The sequence below is a fragment of the Catharus ustulatus genome, chromosome 7, assembly GCF_009819885.2.
Source record: "Catharus ustulatus isolate bCatUst1 chromosome 7, bCatUst1.pri.v2, whole genome shotgun sequence".
Classification (NCBI taxonomy): Eukaryota; Metazoa; Chordata; class Aves; order Passeriformes; family Turdidae; genus Catharus; species Catharus ustulatus.
Genome location: NC_046227.1, coordinates 17,917,882 through 17,944,947, shown reverse-complemented (window position 1 = coordinate 17,944,947; position 27,066 = coordinate 17,917,882). Strand labels below are relative to the sequence as shown.

General features: G+C 37.0%; 1 long non-coding RNA gene across 1 annotated transcript in view; it reads right to left on the bottom strand.

Annotated features, from left to right (window-relative positions):
• The window catches only part of LOC116998561, a 56,375-nt gene that overhangs the window by 2,548 nt on the left and 26,761 nt on the right, over positions 1-27,066 (bottom strand). Inside the window, exon 3 of the long non-coding RNA XR_004418430.1 lies at positions 4,021-4,074. This is a non-coding gene — a long non-coding RNA (uncharacterized LOC116998561). The remainder of the gene's footprint in view (positions 1-4,020; positions 4,075-27,066) is intronic.

Below are 27,066 nucleotides of genomic sequence, written 5' to 3'. Positions count from 1 at the left end.
GCTAAATGAATAGCTGTGTCAGAGAAACTGATTGTAACAAGTGGACTCAGAAGACAGCACATCACCTGATGAAGATGTTGAGAGTCAGCTTTCAAACACAATTAGAGATTATGGAGAGTAAATGGTGGGATGTCAGTAATTTATATAAGAGAGAAGGACAGCAATAATTGTAGATGTCAAAAAAGTCTTAGGCAAGAAAGGCACATGCAGGAAGAGCTCAAATTAAAATAAGCGCTCAAGAGTGGAAACAAAATGGGAATATAGAAATTTAGAATATGTTCTCAGTTATTTCCTCACAGAAGTCTGCATGCTGGCTGCACCAGCTAAATTTTCTGGCATCTGCACAAATATTGCTGCTATCATGTCCTTGAGGGAGGAAATGGAAAGAAGAGCTTGTAAAGAGAGATATTTGAAAAACTCATGCTTGCTGGTATCCTGAGGAGAGGAGAGTATGTACACTCTGTAACCACGGGTCAGTTACCCTCAGTGGTTCCCTTTCTACAAAAAAGTAGTAGATAGAAGCATGACAGGGCAGTAGAGTCCTCTGAGACCCATGGAAGCACACAGATTTCTGCCATGCCAAGAGCTGGCTGTGACAGCCCAGGGTGCCTCTGCCAGCAGGTGCTTCACCGTGGTGAGGGACAAAGGCTTGGTAAATTTGCAGTTGAGCCTCTTCCCGTCATAGAAAAGACATCTATAAGTCTAATATCAAGCAGATTAAAGCAAAGGCATGCTAAAATAAAAGTCTTCATTTCCTAAGGCATATTTTTCCCCTTTAAAAAATACACATCAGAGATCTAACAAAATAAATGGCATGGACCCATGAATATAAATAGCATAAGCAACAAGGTAAAGAAAGTAAATCTGAGGAGCTTCAGAGTTAGGCTTACAGTAGAAATAAAGAGAAGGAAAAAGTAGCATGTCCAATGAAGGAAGATGAGACAGTTATTCCAGAAGTGGAAAATTGCCAAGCTGAGATTTGCCACAACAGGCACTGGAAGTCTTCAAATGAAAAGGCCTGGGAAGCATTGCAGTTACTGTGCCTTGGCTCATCTCCCATGCTGCACATTTTAGAAAGCTAAATGCCTGTCACGTGTTTCTTGAATAGCACTCCTCCTCACAGAGTTCCAGAACTGTTTCTAACAAGAAAGCTCAGAAACAGGCTCATGTGCTTATTAAATAATCAATTTTGCTTGATTTTAAAAAAACCCAATACCAAAAACAAAGCAAACCAAAAACTCCTCAGAAAACTACATTCATGACATCAAATGGGTTTATTTTAGTTCATAAAAATAGTGCATAAGCTCTTCAAAATCAAAATATAAAATCTTTGGTAGTAAACCTAATTTCAGTTTTGTGAAGATCAATATTTTAAGAAGTAGATTTTTAAATACATTTTGGGCATTTAAGCTTTCTCCTTTGTGTTTTTGTATTTAATTTTAAATAACATACTGATGGTAAAGTTAATAGTTAAGGACTTATCCCTTAATGTTAGAAGTATAATAGTACTGGGCCAAAGCAATTCCACAGATTACAATCTGTATGGTAGACTTTAATACTCAATTAGAACATATTATAAACAGAGTTCCCAGGAAATTAGTCTGAAAATAGAAGAGTGCCTTTCTTTTAGTTTCTGACTAATCATATAGTACTCAATTATATTTTATAGTTAGACACTTGGACTAAGAAAGCTTTAGTCTTCCAAAATAATCTTTGCTCTTTGAAAGATGTTGTTTTGCTAATAGAAGACTATCTGAATGCTTCTGTAAGGAATGAGAAGATGAATTAGCACATTTTGATAATTTGTTATATGACACAAATGTTTTCTTTCTTGAACAGTGAAGAAATTAAGCTGTTATTTACTCTAGTGATGATTAATAGAAGACTTTGAAAAATATTTCTAATGGATGAGTAATGAAGATGAAACAGTTTAAGAGGTGAGTGTGATAGGGTAGCAGGACTGCCGTATGAGGTCTGTTTCCCTAGAAATCACACCTGAATGGAGGACTAGCCCAGAAATTTTTAAACAGGTCATAGACTTTCTTCAGATTGCCACCATTTCAGACAGTCCCTTTCTAAGTAAACACACAAACCTAAGAACTGATTCTTTGTGCTGTATCATTTGCCTACTGAGGCATAAGAGAAATTGAAGGCCCTAGATATTTCAGAATTAGTCATCTTCCACTATTAAATCTTTTTGATTATCTTTGATGTCTTCCTGAATTTGGCTATTTTAAATAATGGTGAATTTCCTCATATTCCTCTTTGCCAGATCATGAATCTACACAAAATACCGGTTGAAATAGAGTTATTTGGAACATACATCTGATCTGCTCATTATGTTACTAAAAGATTCATAAATGGAGAAGAAATCAATTCCTGACATATATTGGGTCAACAGACTACTGTTTTTATGGAATAAGCTAACTTCTACATAACTGTTGCTTTTATAGCCAGATGGAAAAAGAAGAAGCAATGGAATTTGTGGCAGGAAGAATGCTAACCAGGCATTCATTTTGTTACAGATGTCAAACACAGAGGCGTTTCTAGGTTACTCTCAGTTTAAAGACTGCAGTGACTGATTTAAAGTACTGCTATACTTACAACTAACAGCTGTTGGACTATGATCTGCGTCAAAGAAAAATGCCGTTTTTTGGCTCTCCATTTACGGAAAGATTTAATTATGCTTGCAAGGTTCAGACATTTTTAGATGCAGAAAACATTTCCTATGTTCATATGTTCCTGGATTTCTGATTGCGCTGCAGCTGTTAGACAGCTTGCATAGTCCCTATAGCTGAAGATGGAGCGGTTGTCTATATCATCAAACATTTTAAATGGGTCAGCCTTGCTTTCAGTCCACAGTCCTCCAATGATTGGGACATATGGAGTGTATCTGTCCTGCTTTAGGGATCCTGAAGAATCCTGTAACATCTTGCATAGCTGCTTTGATATGGGTCTGTGGATACTGCAAAGAAAACTCTCAGGACGCCTTCCGGGTCAGCAATGTCATTCAGAGGCTTGGCTGGACATAACCACTGAATTTGAGATGTCTCAGCTGATTGGCTGAGATACTGCTCCTTATCTCAGCAGCACTGCAAACCAGTGGGATTGATGCATGTTTGGCTGTATCTGCTGCATGCCACTGGGTAGGAAGCATAGGCATAAGGTAATGGTACACTTTTTAAGCAAAGAAAACAACATTATCTCCAGATCAGTAGTCATTAGTCCTGCTATACGTAGTCACTTAAGAACTGCCAAGAACAGAGAACAATCTTTCCCCCCAATTTGTATTACTCACTGTCTATTTTGTGAAGCAGTTGATACAGGAAAATAGAACTTGATTATTTAAATGCACTGATAACCATCTTTTCCCTTTGTAGAATGACATAAAATACGGCAAGGAGATATGTTGATTCTTGCAAGAATCAGAAGTAATTTTAGAAAATAGACAGAATTAAATTTTCACAGTTCCTGAGGCACACACGGTAGCAGTGCTTGCGTTTCTTGCTTCATGTCACACCCAAGAACTGCACTGAGACATTTACTTTAAATGTCAATGAGGTTCTGAAAGCAATCTAAGTTGATTGCTGAAAATAAGCTAAACTTTCTTTATTCTTGTGGTTTGCAGTTCTAGAAACAAAATCAGAAATGTTTTATGTTGTAACTGGTTGAGCAAACTAGAGATTGATGTGGTTTTGTGGTTTCCTTAGCTGTACCAGGAGCTAACCAAAATACCCAATGGTCTTCTTGCCGTGACATTCTCCGTATTACTTCCCATTACAATATGAAAAGGTAACCTCTAAGACACTCTGAGTTTCTTTTTGTCTGTTTGTTTCTATTTTAATTGTATTTTACTTCTCTTTTACAGTGGACTTTGAGTTTGCACTGTATGGACAGCTCAAATGTCATTATGGAGTCATAATCAAACATGCATCATAGAACTGTAAGATGTTAAACATTAATTTCAGAGCACAGTTTAACAAGATAAAAGCATTAGTTCTCAAACACTTATCTCTTAACCTTATGGTATCTTGGTTTGAATTTAATGGCACCTTCCTCATGCAAGCAGAACATCTGAAATAGAAGCAAGAGAACAAAATTAAATTTTCCTCCTGCAAATCATTTTGGTAGATTAGATATTTCCAGTCACAAGTATTAAAATAACCAAGTAAATTGTAGGTGAATTGAAAATTGTTTGATGTTCAAAACACTCTTGGTTAATGAGAGGTTAGTCTTGGAAAGCATCGCTAAAGTCTTGCCAGGCCTAATTCTTCCCCAGACCTTTGCTGTTACACTGACAGGGATAACAGGCTAGTGTGAACTGTTGATCAGAACTAACGTGGTTCCTGGAGAGGGGAAAGAGAACTTTAATGTTAAGATGAAAGAAACAAAAGAATCAAGAAGAGAGTGTGAAGAAAATGCAACTTAAATAGAACTCCTGACTTTGGATGCAAAATCTGAGCTGCTTCAGAAAGAAACAAAAATATCTGAACCAGTCCATTACTTAAAAGGACTTCAGAAAATGATTTTAGATGGAAGGTAAAAAAGGAAGCAAAGATATCATCTCTATGAAGAGCCTGGATTAGACGTAATAAAATCTTCTAAGATTATGAGTTTAGTTTAGGGTGACACTGCTACTTTCCTTGAGGGTCAGAATTTCATATTAGATACACATAAAATTTCTTACAATGCCAAGTTACACTGAAATAAAAAACTACCAATCAAAATACTTGCTATGCCACCCATGGGTATTTTTTAAGGCTAGAAGGGTGTCTCCCATCTACATGAAAAATCTTGTTTCTAAAAATCTTGTTCAATATTTTTTAAATAGCAGGTATTACTTTCCAGATACCAGTAGGATGATCTGATCTTAGTTCAATTTAAATTCTGTAGCAGAACTGTACTTTCCTATCCCAGTACTGTGTCCTAGCATTTCCCAGCATTTGCACCTGCCCCTTTTCATTGCCCACACAGTCCTGCCTGATGGTTTGACTTTTTCACTGTCTCTTGGTCCTCTCTGCCACCGAAAGAAGTGGTAGAAAGGTTTTGTTGCTCACTCATATGACATTGACCAGAAATGCACCTGGACTGCAGTGCCTTTATTGGGAGATTAAGAAGACTGCAGCCCATCAGCACTGCTCCTGCAATGAGGTCCTGTGGCTCTGGAGAGGCCTCTTCTGGGACAAAGATGCCTGCCATCTCTTCCCTAAAATAGTAACTTTGGTGAGTTGGCACCACTTCCAGGACTACATGACACTTACATGAAAACAATAACACCTCCACCCCAAATATTCTAGCCAGTGCAGAATAGCTGAGGCAGAGCACTGGTGCACATTTCTGAAGAACAGATAATTTTCATCTCATCAGTCTGGACTAGAAGCTCCACAAAACAAGTCATACAGCATTGACTCTTCTGCACAGAGCCCAGCAGTGGTGGCTTTTTTGACTGTATACAATACAAACAATTTCAGGGCTTGCGTTTTGTTTTGTTTTTTCTTTTTTTTTTTTCTCCTCTGGAGGTTTCTCTTTCCTTTTCAAAGAAGGAAATAACAGCATTTATGCATTTATGCAGATAAAATTCTCTTCATTGCTGTACAAAAATTATTTTTCTTCCTCATGCTGAATTCCTGGTAATTTAACAACATCTCCATCTAACCTGAGTTAATTTATATTTAAAGTTTTGGGTTGGCTTTTCAACCTTCTAAAATATTCATCAAAGGCTTTATTTAGTTTTTCAAATTATATTAATAAACCAGAACAGTTTATTTGTATTTGTTTGCATAAAATCTTTAGTAAACAAACAAAAATTTAAAAATTTAAACGTTTCTCTGTCGCTGAGCAAAATTTGACTAACTCAAACAGTAAACATTTTCCACTAACCTTTTTTTATGCATACAACTTTAAAACTAGCTCCTTACCAACTTAATAAAGTTGATAAGCTTTTATTTGTAAAATTAACAATTCTAATTCCCATTTTTAACCCTTTCATTTGCTTTCTTCCACGCTGAAAATCTACAAAATCTTGCTTTTTAAATGTTTGCACTTTCATCCACTGAAACAATTTTTGAAAAACTTCTTTCAGCTCCACCTCTGTTGTCACCTCTTTTCAGTAATGCCTGAGTTCTTGTAATCCTGTGTTTCCATCCAAGGTGCACCTCCACGTGCCAAGCTTGGCTCAGATATGTGTGGTTAATTGGCTGTGGAGGTGTATCCATGTGGAGTCACCTACTGTTCCAAGTCAACAAGCTTTGTAGAATGGTCAAATGAATCAGTCCAAAGGGAAAATATATTTTAGAAATCACCATTATAGAAGTATATCAGGACTGTAAAGCTGAATTATTGCTGCTTTTGAGTTACTATGTGAACAGTGAGTTTTGTGATCTGACTCCTGTTCTCCAAGTGATAAAGAACCTTGTAGCATTATATTTGGAACAAATTTAATTTCATTCCAGGTGTGAATGTTTCAGTCAACTAGGTGGCTGATGTTTCAGACTGGCCACTATGAAACTGAACAACTGTAGCTAAAAGTTCCTTTTCCACATGACCAGGAATTCAAAAAAGAAAAAGAAAGATATGTTCAGCTCTGGGAAGTCAGGCCAGGTGAAAACTGAATACTGTTCTTTCTATCTTATTTGTGTAGTCCTTTGTTCTGTACTTCATATCTTTAAAGATTAAAAAACCCTCTTTTGATTAAAGCTAAACAAAACTGGGAAGCTTTGTACTTACAGATACCCATTCATTGGTGCTTTCTCTGTTTCTTTTTTGTGTGTGTGTTTTTGTTTTTGTTGTTTTTGTTTTTCTGCTGTAAAACAAGTAGAGAAGGAGCAGAAGCACTATCAGGAGGGTATAACCAAGTCAGAAGTTTCATTAATTGCTTTGCTTTGCATGGGTATAATGTATGGTACACATGGAGTGAAGCAAAGAATCTTCTTTGTCTTTCACACAGGGGTCAGACATGCCAGCACATGTTAGAACAGTTGTAGAGTACTTACTGCATAAAGGTAAACAGCAAACAAAAAGCAGGTAGACTTGCTTGTTTGGTATGTGTGAGGTACAGCATAAACACCCCAGTGCTCACATTAGACATGTTTTCTCTCTGCTCATTTGCATTTGTTTTCAGCTAGAGCACTTTTATGCAGATGTGGCTAAAAACACTAGTTAATGAAACCCAAACAGTTTTATTCAAATACCCTCTCTATATAGAAACACCTGAGAATGTATCTAACATATAATGCATTGCTGTTTCCTACAATTATTCCTGTAGCCCAATTTATTTGCAGAAATTCAAAGACTCATAAAATGTTAAAATAGTTACGGAATTATGAAACTGTTTCTCCACTCCTGACATCCTTATCTGAATCTTAAACCCCTGTCTTTTGTTTGAACAAATGTGTGGAAAAGGTTGCTTATAATGAGAATGTGTGAAAGGGTTTGGGCTTGCTCCACACTGAGTGAAATAGAATGAAGAATTTCAGAAATGGTGGAGTGGCATCTCTTCAATCAGTTCTGCACTGAGCCAGGCCTGTTTGTGCACTCCAGCTGCCACTCAACAGGACCACTGTGGCTTGCTTGGAAGCCCTTGAGTGTACGTCAGCATAGCCATACCCCGGAGTGGTTTGTGTTTGTCTACATAAATTTGATGATGATGACGATTGTAAAATAAAGGTGTTCTAGTATATGGACTTGTATCGTACACTTTAAATAACCAGAAGTCTTTATTTAGTCTGGTCATTGTCCATTTATATTTTATGACTTGAGGGACTTTAATCTTAAATGTTATTACAACTACACTCACTTTGGGCACTAATTGCCATGGGAATATATTTTATACAAGGCCTGTCCCTCATTTAGCCTTGTTTTAAATAAATGTGATGTCATTGTTTAAGAGACTGAACAATTTTAACAAGATAGTAAGTGGTCATGATGTTTATTGACAGAAAAAGGAGTAGCAGCTAATGTTATCCTAACTATATAAAACTCTTTGAGTTAAGTCTTGATTGAAATAAATTTAAATAATAAATTTAAATAAGTAGTTTCATCTAGCTTTGGATCATGTTATAAAGCTTTAACTTACACATAAAGGCAGGAGTTCTCCACATATGCTGAGATATGTTGGTACTTTTTCCTTGTTACTCAAGAAAGTAGGATAATTGTGAGGATTTTTTCCCCCTTCATAACTAGAAGGAACAAATTAAGTGCTGGATTGGAAATTATCTTCCTTTGACCTTTGTCTACAACAATATCTCTGACTTTAATGGGTGTTCTATCACTACATTGCAATAACTGAAGAATGACATATAGTAATGGGTGAATGATGTCCAGCCACCAATTCCATTACTGTACAGTTCTCATGTTAAAATATTAATCCAACAACTGCGTCACTAGAAGAGAGAGAGAAAAAAAAGTATTCTTATTAAATAAACATGGGAGGAAATTGTCCAGCTCATTATCCTGGAAGCTACATGCTATAGTAATTACTGCCACTGCAGTTTTCAATTTCAGTGTTTTATATATAAAAATTTTATACAGAAAATCTGTTTGTACAGCTGATATATTCTGATTTTGTGGGTTTGCTTCTCTTGAAATCTTTAACCAGTTTTTGCTTCTTGCTTCCATGTGTTATACAGGTTTAGGGGATGGAATAAATTTTGACAGAATTCAAAACATGGTTTTTAACCATGTTAGGTTAAACCGAGTTCCTTAAGCAGAGTTTCTCAAAATTAAAAGTTCTAGCTAATTTTTATCTTCAAAGTGAAAAAATAAATATGATCATAACATTCATGTCTAACTCAAATGCTAACACCTGATGCTGCAGGAAGACCACACAACTACAAAAGCACTTTCAATTTGGCAAGTGAGACATACAGTGGGCTTCCTTCACCCTGAATTCTTCTATCCATAAACACACTCAGCCAGGATTGCTCTACCCCTAGTAAGAAAAGACCTTAGCCTAGAGGGCTTGGCTGGAACAGTGCAGGCATTGATCTAGAGATTCATCTCAGCTTCCTTGTACTGTGCTCCTGTATGATAATATGGAAGTTGGCAACTGCAGAATTATTTTGGGGGTTTGGACAGTTTTTTTCCTTTTATTTATGTTCTAGGATGCTAAACATTTTGTTGAGACAATGGTTATTGGCAGAAAAAACAAGTAATAGTATGAAGAATTAGTCTGCAATAATGTTGTGATGGGGGAAATAACAGCTTCTAAAATTTAAGGTCATACATGGAGACATGGTATTGCAGAATGAATATTGATAATATTGACACCTTATTTACATCTGTGCATACACTTCAAATTAGTGAGTTCAGATGGAAAGGTAGAACAGATTTGGTAGAAGAGTAGAAGAGATCTGGCAGAAAAAGACAATAAATAGAACTAATCAGTTGCATGATGAAAAGAGTGTATTTGAAAACACAACCTCTTCTTCAACCCTTCCTCTTCAGGTTTTGTCAAATTAACATAATGGTTTTAGATAAGGTTACAAATGTCTGTCATAATATCAGTATAACAAGCATAGATTTTCACTAGAGTTTTTGATTTAAGGCAACTTGAATAATAAAATAGGACAAATAACAAAACGAGAAATATCGACTACAACAGCTCCAGTGGTAATTTTAGCATGCCATTGTATGCAGAGCATAAAGGCACTGGAAAGAGAAAAAAGATTAAGAGATAGAATGGCTTTCCCCTCTTACCTCTCCTCTGTCCTGCTCTGAGCCCTAGCAGCAGCAACATGCCTGCTGTCGGTCATTATCAGGCTGTTCCAGATGCTCAGGATTTCTCCAACACCCTTCCTTCATTCACTTTGCAATCAAAAGACCTAGAAGCTTGCTATACTGCAGGTTTTATAGGTAAGAAGTACTTGAGTACTTTTCAAGTAAAAAAAAATTACAAGAGTGACTTAAAAACATCAGCAAAGCTTTAATGAAGTTCACTTTGTTTAGCTCTTAAAAGATGAAGCAAATAGCTAGTTTGATCACAATCTATTGGAAAAAGTATGGTCAACACAGAAATTTCTGAAAATGGATTTTCAGCCAACTACTCCAATACGAAATAAGAAATTGTAGCTAGGGCAGAAATTAAAGGCAAGTTGTTAATGGCTACAGTGATTAATAAGCTGGTAACCAAAGTCTGTGGCTACCAGTATTTCCAGTGATCATCTAGAAATTATCAAAACAGGAATGGATATTTCAGAAAAACTGCACTATGATGGAAACATAACTGTTGAAACTGTTCAACTCCTGTTGAAGCAGGAATTAAGTAATTCTAATAATCTATTTCTGAAATTGAGACTAGGTGAGGATATTTGTCCCTACAACCTTAACGATGCCCAATATTTCAGGTAGAAGAGCTTCCTACAGAGGCATGTGAGGATCATGGGATATAGCTTCTCATCATGAGATGAGATATTCCTGGAATCTGATGAAATTTCAGACATTCTCTGTCATGTGGTGGGTCCAAGAACAGGACAGGACATGCTAACAGTCTTGTTGAGTGACTCAGAATACATTCAACTTCCTGTAACATAAACAACATGCCCTTGCTATGGGACTGAGGGACTGGTTTTTGTAATGTGATTGATGCATATGATACTGTGGAAGGCTGTGGCTTCCTCCGGAAACTGGGGTAGCGAAGGACATAAGCAATATGCTCTGAGTTATCACCTGCTTGTCTTTGAGGTGGGTAGAAAGTGCAACTTGCACTGATTTCACTGGTAGATTGTGAACTCCTGCCTATATTTATGAGGGTAAAGATTCAGGACTCCTTTCTTAATTCCATCACTGATTTATTGCAGAAGACAATTAGATGTGCTTTGAAGAGGTGTTCTGAGATTAGTTGTATCAATAGTTAATACATGAAAAGTTTTTTGAGCTATTATTGTGTATCATTAGTATTTATGATCAATGTGTTTGTAAGTGATTCTGCTCTGTTCTAGCTTCTGAGGGAAGTTGCTTCTGCATAATGGCTGATGCACGTTTTGGAAGCTGAAGTGCAACAGTATCTCACTACTGCATAAAGAGTTGGACTAAGATTTTTGTAAGTGCAGCACAGTTTGCCCAGAAAGATGTTGAAGCAGTCTTGACATGAGCTTAGACCCAGTGAGCCCAGATAACCCCAAATGGAAAAGAGAAGGATGCTTTGTACTGAATGTCCTCTTGAGGCTAAATAATTCTACTGGCCTTTTTATGTGTGAGCTCCAAAACCATGTTTTTATGGTATCCAACTTAAATAATATGTAGCTAATATAAAGAAACGTGCTATTTTTAGAGAACAGAGCAGACCTGAAGTTATGGATTTAAATAGAGAATAAAAAAGAGACGTGGGGAGTATATATTTTGATTCAGCTGTGTTTGAGAAGGGTTTGAAAAACTCTTGTTCCTGGAAACAATGAGATACAAACCTGTTTGCATAGTTGATCTCTGGCCAGAAAGAATTCCTGTCAAGTGAAATATTAACCCATAAGGAATGCAGTTTCTTAGGGCAGTGAGCTATTGGCTTCAAACCAACTTTAATGCAGAGCTAAGGTGACCATTTAGAAAACATTTATGCATCCAGAGGTCTGCATGGCTGCCAGACCAGAATAGGATTACCCTTATTCTTAGCTACAGTTTACCTGCTTGTAATTGGCCTGGTTCTGTAGTGCTGAAAAGTAATTTCTAGTTGTATAGTGTATAGTAATTTCTAGTGTATAGTCTTTTACTTTGGTTGTGTCATTGATGCAGGCAGGTGTTTATATTATGAAAACTAGAGAAGGTGGGAGCTCTGTTAGTAATTCTAATGTTTCAGGATAGAGAGCTCGCTCAAGGCAAGTTTCCTCCCCAGAGTCTCTGCTGGGAGTGATAGTCTTCCTAAGCAAGGTCAAAGTTGCACAGGAGCCATGTTATAGAAGGTACGAAAAGGGAAACATGAAAAGCTCTGAGCCTGTTGAGGGTGACAGGTAAAAATTCCAAGCACCATTCTTTGCAGCATGATGTGCTAGTTCTGCTAGTGAGTGCCAAGTTCAAGCTGCACCCACTGAACCCACCAGGTAGTTACTGCTCCAGGAAATGCTTTTTAGCCCTGGGAGGTATTTACACTAAAATGCCAAAATACCAGTGCAACAACTCATTCTTTCTGTCAACTCAGAAAGCACTAAGCCTTAAAGCATTATTTAGACCACGATGTTCATGCTAAATTGTTCCCTCTTGTTTTTGGTCACTGAGATCAGGGCGCAAATATGACTTTCTGTCCATGGGCTCTGATGGACGGGCTCTGATAGACTCTGGTGTGCTTTGCAGGTGTTCAATGTACAGCTGGAGGAGGCCCAAATGTGTTGGAACTCACACCTGTGGGATAATTTAAAAAAAACCAAACAACTGTGTTTCTGCAGAGTGAGTTTCTTTCTGTAAGTACTATTCACTTCCCAATTACTTGGTGGCATTCTGGAGATACTAACAGTAGGACTGATTTGCTCCTTTTTATGGTGGGTTTCAATCCACTCATTGGTTCTTTTAGATTCCTTAGAATTAGAACTTTTTTGAATAGGAAGTTTTGTAGATGGAAGACGGGAGAAGGTAAGCATTACATCCCAAATCCTACTCACTTGTGACACTGAAATGAGAATTTATTCATGGGAAAGTATATGAATTTCAAAAAAATAAGAAAGACCTCATTAATAGTAATGTTAAAATTATCAAAACTAGGAAACTGGTTTAATCCACCCAGAAGAAAAAGGTGGCTCCATTTGCTGTGCTTTTTATTTTCTATTTTTCACAGGGTAATTCCAACGTTCATTTCGCATTGGGTGAGTTCATAGTCAGAGCAGAAAGAGCAAGAAAATACTTCCTCTAGAGTTTCTTCTCACATTAAATGTTTGACCACAGCCTCATAGAAGGACTGTTATGGACAGTGTCCAGGAAGCGTCTCAGCTCTCATTAAACACAGATCATTAAACATACTGCATGATGAGTCATTGTGGCTGTCACATATAGTTAGGCCATGCTGCTGCTGTTACCTCTGTGCAAAAGGCAGGATGTTAAGTTTTAGTATCATGACAGTTTTGTCCACAAAATGAAAGGAAAAAATTAACCAAAGCAACCACTTTGCTTTCCCTAATTCCTCCTTTTATCTCATACCTGTTAATGGAGGGATTTCACTCCTCAGCAAATAACTCGATCAGTGGTTTATAGACAGAGTTGACTGAAAACTGTATTTGTGGGCCCATAGTTCATGTTGCTTTCAATGATAAGGAAACAAAGACTTATAAGTTACTTATTCTTTGAAATACTAAGCATTTCTGACAAGGCACAGAAATTGGAAACCTGATACTCTTGCAGAACCAAACTGAGCAAACAATCCTTTAACAAGAGAAAAAGGAGAGAAAATATAGCCTTAGAAGGGATTTGTAAATGCCTTCATAACAGGAGGCACTACTGAACTCTTATAATGGCATCTAGAGTATACCACTGTAAGATCATCTTTCTTATGGAGGCATATGGAACAAGGCACATCAAACTGCACCCTCTGCAGTCAGTGATTAAATTGCTGCTAGGTCCATGAACAGAGTGGGTCCCAGTGTGGTGGAGATGACTGCTACTATTTTTAGTCTGTATTTCAATAGCTTCAGTAGGTCTTGCACCTCATCCCTCTCACAGGGGATGTACTGTCAACTGCTGTCTATTTGCAGCTGGGATGCAGCCTAATTCCAGCCTTCTTCCAATCTGCTTCTGATAACACAAGGGAGGAGCATTTAGTAATCTGTGATCCAAGTACACTTGGTGGTTAAAGGTATTGCAGTACAACTAGCAGAAAAAAAGAATACATTTTCTGAAACAAGTACTAAATGCTTGAATGGACAATCTCCTTCCTTTAAAAAAACTCAAAACAACCTAACCAAAATCAGAATAAAACCTCACTGATTCCATGTTCTGCTTTTATGTAAAAAACCCCCAGAGCAGAATAGAAAATCCATCCCCAAACAAACAACCCTTCACTCAAAACCACAATTCGGGTGACAAGGTGATAGATAAACTAACCAATTGGATTTTGACTTGGTGAGATCTATGTGATAGCTCAGATCTTGTAACTGGGAGCACAGAATATATGTGAAATAAAATTTATAGAAAGAAAATCTAAATTTCGAAGAGAATCTGCCACCCCCAAATTTAAGGAAATTATATCCGTTTGTTTTATCTTCATTATGACAGAAAATAAACAGATAATTTTATTTGTGATCCAAACAGAAATACATTTTGGCATCTGTTCTATGCCAATAGTTGCTCTTGCTATGAACATGCTTACATTTTATTGCATTGGGCTATTTGCCACTTTATGTAAGCTACACCAGCTGCTCTTGCTCTTGCATGACAGATTACTGTATGCAGCACTCTGGTTTTTCCTAAAGCAGATAACGCTTTGTAAAATCCGGATAACTAAGTCTCTAGGAAGTGATTGTAAGTTATATTAAAACTGTGATAACTGAGAACAGAAACAGCCCTGAAGAACTGTACTAAAAAGCTGTTACTTCAAGGGAAGTTTGTGTTTATGGATAGCTGGTTTCTTTATTAATGTATATTCCTTAATTCTTTTACCTGCCATATTTTTCCTACTACTTGCTATTTTTGCTTAAAGTTGGCATACAATGAAGAAAAATATTAATAATAACCTTATACATTGAGAAAATTTCTATTTTAATTTTTATGGCGATGAAATACACTGAAATCAGTTTAGATCTATGTGAAAACAAAGCCTCCAAATTCTCTTTGTTGCATTTCTGTGACAGGTTTCATGCTCTGTTTTCCTGGCAACCTCTGCCTGGGAAAGCAGCATTATGCAAATAAAAACTCAAATGGCAGCCACAGACAATTGTTCTTGACATCTTGGTAATACAGGTAAGATCATGATATCACAAAACTAAATCAAGTTGTTTTTCTCAGGTGTAAACTCTGCCTCCGCTACATTTTAAAACCAGTTTTCCTATGATTTGGATGCAACATGGCTTCAAAATCATATTAATTCCAAATTTAGAAATGTCATGATTAAACAGTGGTTGGACTTTGCTGGTTTTGATAGGTGTCAGTGATTAAAGTGCCCATAAGGTTGTGTGGGCACTGCTGCTGCAATAAGAAGTCTAAGAATAATTGGTCTGAGGGTGTGGAGAGAAGCAGCAGGGGATGCTGGTAGGGACAGTAAAAGCTCAACAGGGTTACGGAAACCTGCCAAATCTCCATCCTCACTGCAGGGAGCTCCTGATGCTGCCAGGCTGTAAGGAAAGCAGATGGCTGTTGCCTTTAAAGCCAGTAACATTAATTTCTGTGCCTGTTGTGTATTTTTGCTCCTTCCCCTCGATTTCCCAACTGCTGCCGTAGCTCCTGTAGCAGCCAGGCATTGGCAGACATGTTGGAAGGCAGCCACGCATGCGGGTGAGTTTCAGTTGAAGATGATGGCTGCTTTGTTTTGGTTTTCCTTTTCCCCAAGCTGCCTCTACAGTTTGGCAAAGGGATATCAGGATTAGAAATAGTGGGATTGGAGAACGTGCCAGAAGCTATTAGAGGGAAAGAGGCAGAGCTATAGTAAATGTGGAGATGGAGCAGTGCCAGTAGGAGCATGGGCATGGGGGTTTGGATGCAATTAGCACAGCCGGCCAAACATACCCTAACACGGACACTTCACATCTACATGCTGAAGAATACTCTATGTTGTGCTTATTTTCAGTGGGGTATAGCTAAAACCTGTAGATGGGGCCTTGTTTTTTCCTCAAAAACAGCAATAATGTGATCTGATAAATCTGTAGCAGCTAGAAGTGATTTCACAGAATGCTCCAAATCAAATCTCTGTATCTAAAAAAGAGCATGAGATGGAAAAAAAAATAATGTTTAAGTTTGTTTGCTCTGTATTTCAGCTATTCTGAATGACTGAAAGAGTTTGAGATTTTTTCCTTAGCTTTCTGGAACTTCTAATGCATTTGTATGCTGTTGTGAAGACTAACAAAGCACCAGTTTGAAAGAAGACAGAAACATATAGGATGCTGAATTTTAATTTTAGAATATCACTAACAGAGCTCAGAGAAAGACACTGGATTGAGCTGAGTTAGGAATTCAATGAAATATATGCATAGATTGACATGCAGAGTAATGATGGCATATGACTGACTTGTTACCTACTTCAGGGGAAAGATTCTGCTCTTGTGCAGGTCTCTGACTGTTGATCTCAACCAATGAGTGTTTTGTGCTTTTAACAGATGTTTCTGATTTAGGCCATTGAAAGCTAATGGAAGCTTTTTCTAGTCTCTGAGGAAAGAGTGCCAGCCCAATCAAACAAGCAAATTCGGAGCTTGGCATCTGACTTGAATAGCAAAACTGGATAATTTCCTCTTGCAAAAGCTGTGTGCCATCATTATTCTATGATACTCTAAAAATTTCATAATTGCTACTGACTTGTTATTTTTGCGATCTCCTGCATTTAATCATTTAGCCACTATTGCTGTCTACTAAGGAAGATGCTAAAGCCACTTATTCAAAAGGCCTGTCTGTTTTGTCCAAAATAGAACACAGTTCCAAAAGCATCAAAATATGATGCATACAGCTGCCCCAGCTATGTAATTGTAGCAAATATTTCTAGATGCACAACCATGAAACAATCATCTAAGCACTTGACAGGCATGTATGTCCAATTTATATTGTTTTGCAATTTTCTGTGGTGGCATAGTTTATCATCATTCTTTTCTCTGGTGTCTGGTTTATGAGCCTCAAATGGGAAAGCTAAATATAGCATATAATATCCATAGTGCATTAAATCACAAAAATAATTTAAAAAAATCCCAGTAACAAGTCCTAATGAAATGGTACCTACGACTCAATGGTAAGGTACTTAAGAGCTATAGCTCAGTAGGTTTCACTAATACATGCTTCATCAAACTACCAATAAGTATATACAAATAGATGGTTAAAGCACCTGTAGAAACTCATAGAGTCTACATAGAACTGAAATTATCATCTGGCAAAAAACATAGCATTCCTCAAGAAAGGCTGTAGTATAGATATACATCATTAATTTATGATTTCTATTTAGGGATGGTCTGTGATTAAAGTACTACATTATTTCTTTGCTTTTAGTCACAAGTAACCCTGGCTCCCTTGCAGTCTTTGGATCTGCAAGTAGCTGAATTTTACTTTTTATGTGCAGTATGTACAGGCTTTATTCCCCTGCAAAGAGAAATGACATTTTCTTCAAGCCCTTAACTTACAAGTTGGCACAGTGGTAGGTGTGGTAAGAGATACTGGACATCTGGAAGGGTATCTAGTTCCCTGTTGTGATGCTGCTGTTTATCTCATCTCTCCAAGCATGTGTTTTTGGAAACGTATTCATGAGTTTAGTTCTCATTTTGTGTGAGGTTGTTGATACATGCAAATTGTTTTGGTGGAGTGGAATGGCAACCTTGTTTATTAGTTATTAGTTATGCTATTGCAGTACTTGGTGCTGTTTTGGTGCAAGAACATAATTGTTTGACTGTGGGACTACTCTTTTAACTGTCTTGAGTGTGTAAGTTGTATATAAAGTAGATTCACTGAGAATCATAAATTCTGGTGAGAAGTGCTGTGTAATGCCCTTACACAAAGGCAAAGCATTACTAGCTGGATGGACAGGTGGGCATAAGAAATTTTGGAAACTCTGAAATGGGGTGAAAAGTTTTTTCTTTCCTGTAGTGCTTAGAGAGTGCCTAGAGAGTGCAAAATGCCCAAGTCATATATCTTTAATCCAATACCTGAGGAGGATGCAAAACCTCACAGTGGTGGGTTTGAAGTTTTGAGGGAAATTAATTTTACCAGTCTGAAAATATGGAATAAGCTACTCGACTCCATCCTAAAGAGGAGGCTGAGGGATCTGCATTTTTTCTCACTGGTTTGATACTGGGATGGGAAAATTTTCTCACAGCTGGGGGATTTAGTAATCTGGCTGAAGGCTTAGGACTGAAAATACACCCTACTATCAGAGCTAGGTTCCTCAGGCCCTAATATGGGATTATAGTGATAACTGCATGGTTTAATAAAATGTTGTTGGGATTTGAGCAGGAGCTGTTCAGATCATGCCAGCATAAGCACTGGCCACAGTAACAGGACATGTAAACTCTCAGCCCTGCTTAGAGCAGAAGGCAACAGCCAGTAAACAGACAATACTTCTAACAGATGCTGAGGTTATAAGACTTCAGGTTGTAAAATATTTAAAACCAGATTTTTACAAAAGCTGACGTGGTAAAATCTTGTGGGTTTATATAGGCTGCATGACATACACTAATGCTGCACTTTGTGTAGGCACCAAGATCTAAATCAGTTTCAGGGGAAGGAAGAAAGAAGTCAAATGTTTAATCAAGGCACTGCTCAAATTCACAATATGTCTGAAGGTGGAATACCTGTGAATATACTTCTAGAGGCAGTGAGTGAAATCTTGCACTCATCATTTCGGGGAAAGAGAAGTCCTAAAACATCCAGTAGATCTGCCAAAGTTCTTTCCCTTCATTTCCAATTCGGAGCTAGAGATGGAGGAGAGAAATGTATCACGTGGTTTACCCCATTGCTCATATTGTGGTGTCTACGTTCTCAGAAAGCCCTAAAAGCTTTTATTTGTTCCAGTCACACAGAAAACCTTCAAACTATGACATTTTCAGTGAGAAATGAGTTCATACAATGTAATGGAATTGCTTTCATCACCTGAGCCTCCTTCCTGAATTGCAGCTTGCTTCTCACTTTGACTCAGCTACCCAGCAGTTCCTACTCCTGGGGTCAGCTGGAGTGTTTTCAAAATAATCGGCTAAAATCCAAGAATACATCAAAAGCTGCCCAGTCACCAAATGCTCCTGAACTAATTTCAAACATTACTTGGGAATGATTCTTTTACATGTTGGAAATGTCCTGTGGCTACAATGGGAAGCTGATACTGTCCTGCAAACATGTCCCTCTTAAGATTTAGTGCATGTTTGTTATTAAAAATGTTATTTTAAAAACCAGATTCATAGTGATACCAGCAAACCCTTCTTCCACGCTACTCTGAAAGGCTTGCTTGTGTAATATAATCAAACAATTAGGAATTGCTTCTTCCTGAGAAAAATACAGCAAAAGGACTAAAGTCATTGTGTGTACACCAGACTCCATAAGAATTTCATCTGCATATCTATTGGGATAGCTCATCCTCACTGCCTCCATCTACAGTGGTAGCATGGTTGTTCTAACCCATGCAGTGGACACATAAAGTGCCCAAAAAGATTATACACTCTTAAAATTTTCTTGTTTCATGAAACAAAAAAAAGATGAATTGCTGTTACAGAACATATCTTACATTGAATTTATCTATCTTGTTACCTAATATTGGTATTGTTTAAATTGGTCCTGCATTTGAGTTTAGCGACCGTATATGGCTGATGTGGAATATCTGGTCATACAGAATCAGGATAACCCTTCACTTAATTATAGCTTTGAACTTCCATATAATTATATGAAAAATTCTTAAGGTATTTATAGATTTACAATTGACTTAATGAGTTTTTGAAACCTCAGTGACAGGGAAATGTCATGTGGTTCAATGCTTGTTTTTCAATCAGCCAACTAACCAGAAACCTCTTTGCATTTTCAGTGTGACACAAGTTGGACCATAGTCTCAGCTTTTGAGTCCTTGTGCTTCACGTTGAGAGGTACACACATGAACACTCAGAAATGCTAAGAAGAAACTAAATAAGCTTATTCAGCAATAAATTCTCACTTCTGGTTTTGGCTGGCTTTTAAGTTTCATCTGCAAACAGCTGAAAATCAAAGGCTGAGACTTCTGTATTTCTTAATCTAATTTTACATCTCATTCTTCAAATAGCACAAGTATTTAATTTTTTTGCAGATATCGGGACATCTTCCTTCATTGAGCTGTTCCAGGAGCATTCAGGAAACCTTCAAAGTAATGATCTACCTATTTTCTGGGATGTTTTTCTTCTTTCAGTATAATTCTCACATTTAAACTCCATAATAAGACATACTGGCAAATTCTGTTCAAAGAATTCATTGCATGTGCGGCATCGACCTGCTTTTAATTTAGAATGTGTTCCTATTATTTTCTTCTTTGCAGCATTACTAGGCAAGAGGAAGGAACCTTGTGGACTTTTGCAACACTCGGAAACAACTTTTACTGAGACTACGCTTTGTACTAGTTGAAATTGTATTTGTAAGGATTTGATAACAGAAAATCAAATTATGTTTATCAGACAGGCATGGTTGCTGGCAAACTGGTGAAAAGTGAAGAAAGAGGAGGAATGTGTGGGTAAAGATGGCTACTCTGTAGTAGCTGACTGATTTCAGAGAGACTAAATCTAATTTTTTTCTGAGGGAACTCCCTGGATTTGCACCTGAGGTTCCTAGAAGTAAGGGTGTCTTGAGTCTGAAATGATAAAAAATTTAATGGAGTTCCAAGCTTTTTCCATACATTTTTTGTGAATGGTAACTTTCCAGAAACCATTGTAATGATCAAGGAAATGACAGAAATACTACTAGTGGAGAAGCTCTGCATGATTTGTCTGTTTTAGCATGGTTCAGAGTTTGAAGAAAATCAAGTAACTGATAATGGGTCATATCCCTAGTTGGCCTTGGGGCCAGCTGCCACTCTGCATACATGAATGCACACGAGTCATCTCAATGCCTCAGGGAGGAGGTGGCCCCATGGGTTAGGGTAACATGACAGCTTGTTGGAAATCAGAGCAAAGAGAGGGGCCCTGTAGAAGTTTATCAGCAGAACAGGTGGCAGAAAGTAAGGGGCAATCACACATTTTAAATTAAAAAAGAAAAAAAAGTCTCTGGGAGCTGCACAGCCCCAGAATCTTCAGCTAGGTCTGGGAGGGCTCCTGTGAGATTCAATGCATCAGTCACACAGCAGACATACTTTGGCAGGCTGCTCTGCTCCCCAAAAACCTATTCCCTTAGTCTGCTGTACAGGATTTATATACTTCACTGAATGTCCACCTGCTACACATGTATGTCAACAGCCAGCTCCTGAAGAGCCATTGCAGGGCCATGAGGTTTTGGTGTTGTTTTGTCTTTGGGATAGACTTTTGGGATATATGCAGCAATTCCTTGGCTGCATATTGAGAAACAGTTAAGAAATTATCTGAATAGTCTTGCTGCTTCTAGTAATAAGAAGTTAAAGGATGCAGATGCTTAACTGCATAATGCACTGCTCTCAGATCTTTTCAATACTGACTTTTAAACTTTTGTTACTAGAAGACCAAACTGGCCTGGTGAAACAGATTCATGCCCTATGCTGTCAATGTAGCAGTGATGCTGAGAGCACAGGGAAGTCTAGAAAACAACAAGATTTTTATTTCTTAAGAGCTAATCATTTTTATGAGGAAAAAGAATGGAAATACGTGAATACAAAAAACTTGTTCTCTGGTATTTTAAGAATCTCTCCAGGTCTCCTCAACAGGGTCTCAGTGTGGTAAGATTCCATTTTTCAGAGAAGGTTTTATCCTTACATGTAATATATACAGCTGCTAAATAAAAAATGGAATTTGTCAAAAGTCTTGTTTTCACTTACAGTACTTCCTCTTTCCTTGCTTCCAGTTTGCCACTGCTTCAGCTCTGGGTAGTGGTGGTGTGTGTACATGCCTTTTGTGAGCAGTTGTAACAATCTTGTTTGTACATTTTCATTTTTCTTAATTTTTTCACCATTGTTTTATCCTTCCCACTTGCTGTTCACAGTGACTGACCATTCACCTTTTGAAATATTGCTGGCCTTCTTAGTCTCCTATTCACTCTCTGCTTCTGAGCACCCAGGCCCTGAAAGTCGAAAAGCCAAGGCTGTGTGGCAGGTGGGCAAGTGCTTCTTGTGCAAATACATTCATTTGCATTTGAATGTTCCATTTGCATACAAGTGCTATCATTCATAGGAATAAAAAGATTCTCTCTATGTGCACCATTTGTGCAAAAAAAAAAATTGGTCTCATGAAACTACTAAGAAAAGTAGGGGAGAGAGCAGGTCTCCTGCCATTTTTGCTTTGGTACTATGTTTACAATCTGATAGTATATGTCTGAGAAGAACCAAAATTCAATTTTCAAGTACTGTTGATTTTTAAACCTTTTACTGCACAAGATTATTGTTGGCTTTCCATGGAGAGCATACAGAGCCAGATGGTGTAGATTTAAAGTGATCTTAATTCTAATTGGGACCACCAGGAAGAAACAGAACATAAATGAAACTATTATTATAGAGATAAAGAAGGTCAAATACCATTTCTCCTCAGAATTGCTGATATTGAGCAGAAACTCTGAAAGTCTTTTACTCTTAAAATTTTTAAATCTATAGTAGATAAATTTGTACTTAAGTCTGTGGTTTATTAATACCTTTTACTTGAGGTCATCACTAGCACAGGCCTGCTTCTTAACTTGCCTCACAATTCTGTATAAAAGTCACTTTTCTATCATGAATTACCTGTCAAAAGCAAAATGTGTCAGAAAATGTAAAGAGTACTACATATCTAAATAATGTGAGTGGTGCCATCAGCAAAGAAATGGTCGTCATAAGAAATAAGGTCAGCCAATGCTTGAAAACAGACTGCTGGCAACATGAAAAAAATATTTTTACTTTTTGACTTACATTTTAAGTGTGATGTGAGGAACTGTTGGAAGAACACACTTAAGTTCTGAAATTTTCCTTTATCTAGTAGATGTTGAGTTGACCAAAAATGTCTTTAAAAATTTTCTAATTATGATGTCTATTAGTCTTTGTGATAAGAAAACCCAGAGCCTGTAATCTTCCACCAGAAATTTCTCCCTGGACACTGAACTGCTTCTTTTAATGTTCTGGTAGCCATGGCTCTGCTCAGATCAAAACGATCTAAAGAAAATTTAGAGGTTAGAAGAGGTGGTTATAGTGTTTCTTAAGACATTTCATCCCAAACCCTTGATTTTGTTCCAATCGTTTAGGAGATGAAATAGGTTAATGGAAAGGACATGTAATTCTGTAGTACCTGTTTATTTCTGTCATGCAGCACTTAAGACATTCAATTACAGTCCTAAGTGTGCAGCGAAAGACCAGGGCTGAAGATGCAGATACTGCAAGGTTTATTACTTGGCGTCCTGTGTTTTGCAGAGTGTAATGATGTGGCCTGGGAACTACTGGTTCAGTGTTTGTGGTGGTTTTAGAGTTGCTGGTGCTGTACAGCAAGAGTGACCAAAGCTATGAAACAGATACTTCCTTTACATATGCACATTGTAACTGAGCTCGGTAGAAATCTGTATCTGAATCTTAAAAGCCCCGATTAAGGGAGATTATTACCCAGAAACTGACCCTCAGGACTGTGACTACAGGGGATGTATTTGGCAGAGGTGACGTTGGTAGCAGTCTACTGCTACCTGAGGTGAAGAGGCAGCCAACAGCTCATCAGGTGGGGAGTGATGTGGTGAGACTGTCCTAAAATCCAGTTAACTTAAATTTTCTAAAGTTAATATTTGCAGTGGCCTAAAGTAGAAGCAGGCATGGAAAAAGTTAGATTCTTCTCGTGCCTTGCACCTTCTCAGAGGCACCTTGTAGCAGCGTAGAGGAGCTCTAACACTTTTATAAATCCAACACATTAACCAGATAATTTGTAGTCATTACAGTCAATATGTGTTTCAAAAATCCAAGAAAAGAATAGGATGGGGTTATTCCTGGCCAGTGTTTGGAAAGATGAAAAAGAAATAACAGGAAGATATTTCACAGCTTTTTCAGAACCACAACTCAAAGGAATCATTATAAAGTGAAGAAGTAAAGGCCGGTGTCGCCGCCTTGCACAGAAGGATCTAAAAACTTTTTGTATTTTCTATCTCTGATTTCATTACTCCTAATAACTCGTTTCCTGATGGAAGGTAAAGAGGCACCTGAAATACAGATTTGAGTCCTTTTAGTTAAACCTTTATCTCTTTGTCATAGCGGGTTTTTTTCTTCTGTAGTTTCATTCATCTGCTCTACTGGAACTTTCAGTCGCACAGTGTTAAAATATGGCTGTTCTAAGCTAATATGCATTAACTTTTTAAAACCTGTTTTATACATAACCTATTGTATTAATATAAAACGTTAAGGCCATTTTTTCGTTTCCTGGGAATGGCCCATTACATTGTGAGCAATCTACTCTTGCTTTTTTAGAAAAGACTTTGAACTCAATACAAAAGGAAAATATAATCATGTACAACTATAAAGACTGCTTTTTTCCCTTTTGTGCAGAGTAACAGAGGTGGATGAGTAGCATGGTAATGAAGAGATGGACCGTCTTTATTAGGAGGCTCGGTGAAAGGGTTCTTTTCAGAACTTCAACTTTTCTTATCTTCTTAGTTTTCATGACGTCTATTCGGACTCTTTCCTTTTCTTGACTTTCTTTTAAATATGTCTAACAGACTAGCAAAGCCAAGCCAGTTCATCCTTCTTTCCAAAGAAGGCTAGATACAAAGTCTAGTGGTTTAGATGCTTCCATTAAAGTTTTTTGTATATTTAGAGAAATATTGCTGTTTGCATTGCTTAAGAAATAGCCATGTGTATTGATGTCTCACAGTCATTCTTTATTTCTCTAAAAACAAACATACAAACCCTTGCAATGATGTTTTTATACTGTAGTTAAAGGAGGCTAATGATATAGGAAGCTTCTTTGAGTAACAAAATAGAACTAGAAATACCACTTAACCCTCTGTCCTAGAAATTGGTTAATATAGTAGATTTGTAGAGGACTATTTGATGATGTCTCACCCTCTTCTACAATGTGCTCCACAACCCTTTCTGATATTTCTCTGCTCCTCCTCTATGCTCCCTATTTTTCTGCTGTTCCTCCCACTCTTTCTGCTTCAGTATTCTTTGTTATATAGAGAGTTCACTTTTAATCTTGCTCAGTTAAGGAATTCCACTACAATGAAAGGTAATTGCCGTGTGATTGCAAAAAATTCAGTCTGGTGACTGAATCAACAGATTCAAACTATGTTCCTTTCTGGTGCAAAGGAAGTATCCCATCATCTCAACTGTATTGAGTTCTGAGGAAGGAACCTCAAAAATAACAACCAAGAAACAGGAAGCATTATTTATTATCTGAGGCTGGAAAACTGAAGCCTTAGTTTGTTGACTGGTATTTGCCTGTTACAGTATTATAAAGAATACTACAGTCCCCCGTGAAGGACATTTATTGTTGCATTACTTAGAGTAATGTATCAGTCCAATAGTGTTGCTGTTTAGGCTGTGTATCCTCAGTGCACTAAGCTGTTAATAGAACTCGGTTTTGAAAGGATGAGGCTTTTATAGCAAAATCAAAACATGAATAAGAAATTATGAATTGTCTACACTGAAGGATACAAATAATGTCATAGCAAAGTTGACTCTGGCTACATCTCTTGTTATGAGCAGCTCAGAATAAGAAATATGATTAGTTTGTTCAATAGATTATGTGTTCCAGTGGAACCAGGTGCCTGCTTTGTGAAAAATTTACAAGTCACTTATCTTCAGAATACAGAAACAGCTTGAAAAAGTGATTTAAGGCCTTTGTTGTGACAGGTGAAAAAAGTAAAAATTTGTAGAATTCTGAATCAGTAAAGGTATTTTGATTGGGTTATCTAGAACATGTTTTGAGAAGGTCTAGATGATCTCCAGAGACCATTCCAATCTCCAGAATTCTATGTTTCTGTGAACCATTATTTTGTTCTACATATAAACTAAATCAGTGGCTATATGGAATTTATATTTCACCATTTACAGACATTTACCCAGATCAAACAACCCAAGAGTGTGTATGTATGTATTTCAGCAATAGCATTACCATTCCAGGGAATTATATCCCCAAAATTGACATGAATTGCATGCTTATTTAATAAATCAATACAAAGTGATTTACACAGATATGTAAGAATTATTTTATATGCAATTGGAATTCTTATGTCATCACTGAGTAAGTCTGATTTTAGGTTTTCACCGGAGGATTATTTAAGAGTTGGTTGTTGTTATTTAAACTTATTATTTAAATTGGCTAGAGGTGGACTAAACTAGAAAAAAGACAATTAAAACAGTTGTAATTTATTTTTTTAGTTTTAATCCAGAATAGTTACTACAATCTGCTCTTTGTAGCAAGGACATGATGGACATATTTTCAGGAAAAAAATATTTATCAAAAAGAATTTATTAATTATAAAGCAAATATTTTTGCCAACTCTAAACTATTTAGGTGAACTTCACTGTTTAAAATTCTTTTTAGATATGAACATTATTTGTAGTTAAAATAGAATTTTCTTCTGAGAAATTTAGTTTTCTAATTTGGGAAATAAATTTTCTTGGAATTATACCAAGTATATTTTTAGGGAATTTTTAGGGAAGTGTTGATTTTTTTTTGACATTTAAATACAGAATATGTAACTAGACATACTTTCTGTTTCATTTAGGGTTTTCAGCTGTATGCGACTGTTTAGAAATGTAGAAACATTCTTATACCTAATAATAGTTAAGGAATAACAAGATGTATCTTGTACACAAGAAGCATATATGCTCACAACAGTGTAACAAGTCCTGATGTGGTTCCTTTGAACTGCCTACAAAATGTATAAAATAACTTTTTTCTTGGCTGCAAGTTTCCATTCTATCCTTCTTTCTTATGCATTGTAACTATACTACTGTGTTGAAGGGATTCCATTTTTACTAGAAGCCATTGCCCAGTATGAGGCTTTTAAGATGACTGTGAAAACTTTTGAGACCATTTTCTTATATTGATATTATATGTCATTTCAGAAGAAATACATACATTTAAATGAGCATTTTTTATAAATTCAAGATTTTTAACCTCGCATTGATATTGAGGTGTGTTGCTGAAGAGTTGTTAGAAGGTAAAGCAAAATCTTTTAAATGGTCAGCACAGAATCCCTGTTGTCCTTACATGTGTCCTTTGGCATTGGCTGCAACCCATACCGAAAAGGTATCAATATCAATATTTAATTTGGTAGGAGAAAGGCATAAAAACAATTTGCATAATCTCTCCAAATGATGTGGTATCTTTTCCAAGGGTTTAAGCATATGCAACGCATCTCAGCATTACTATATTTATTATATCTCTTCTA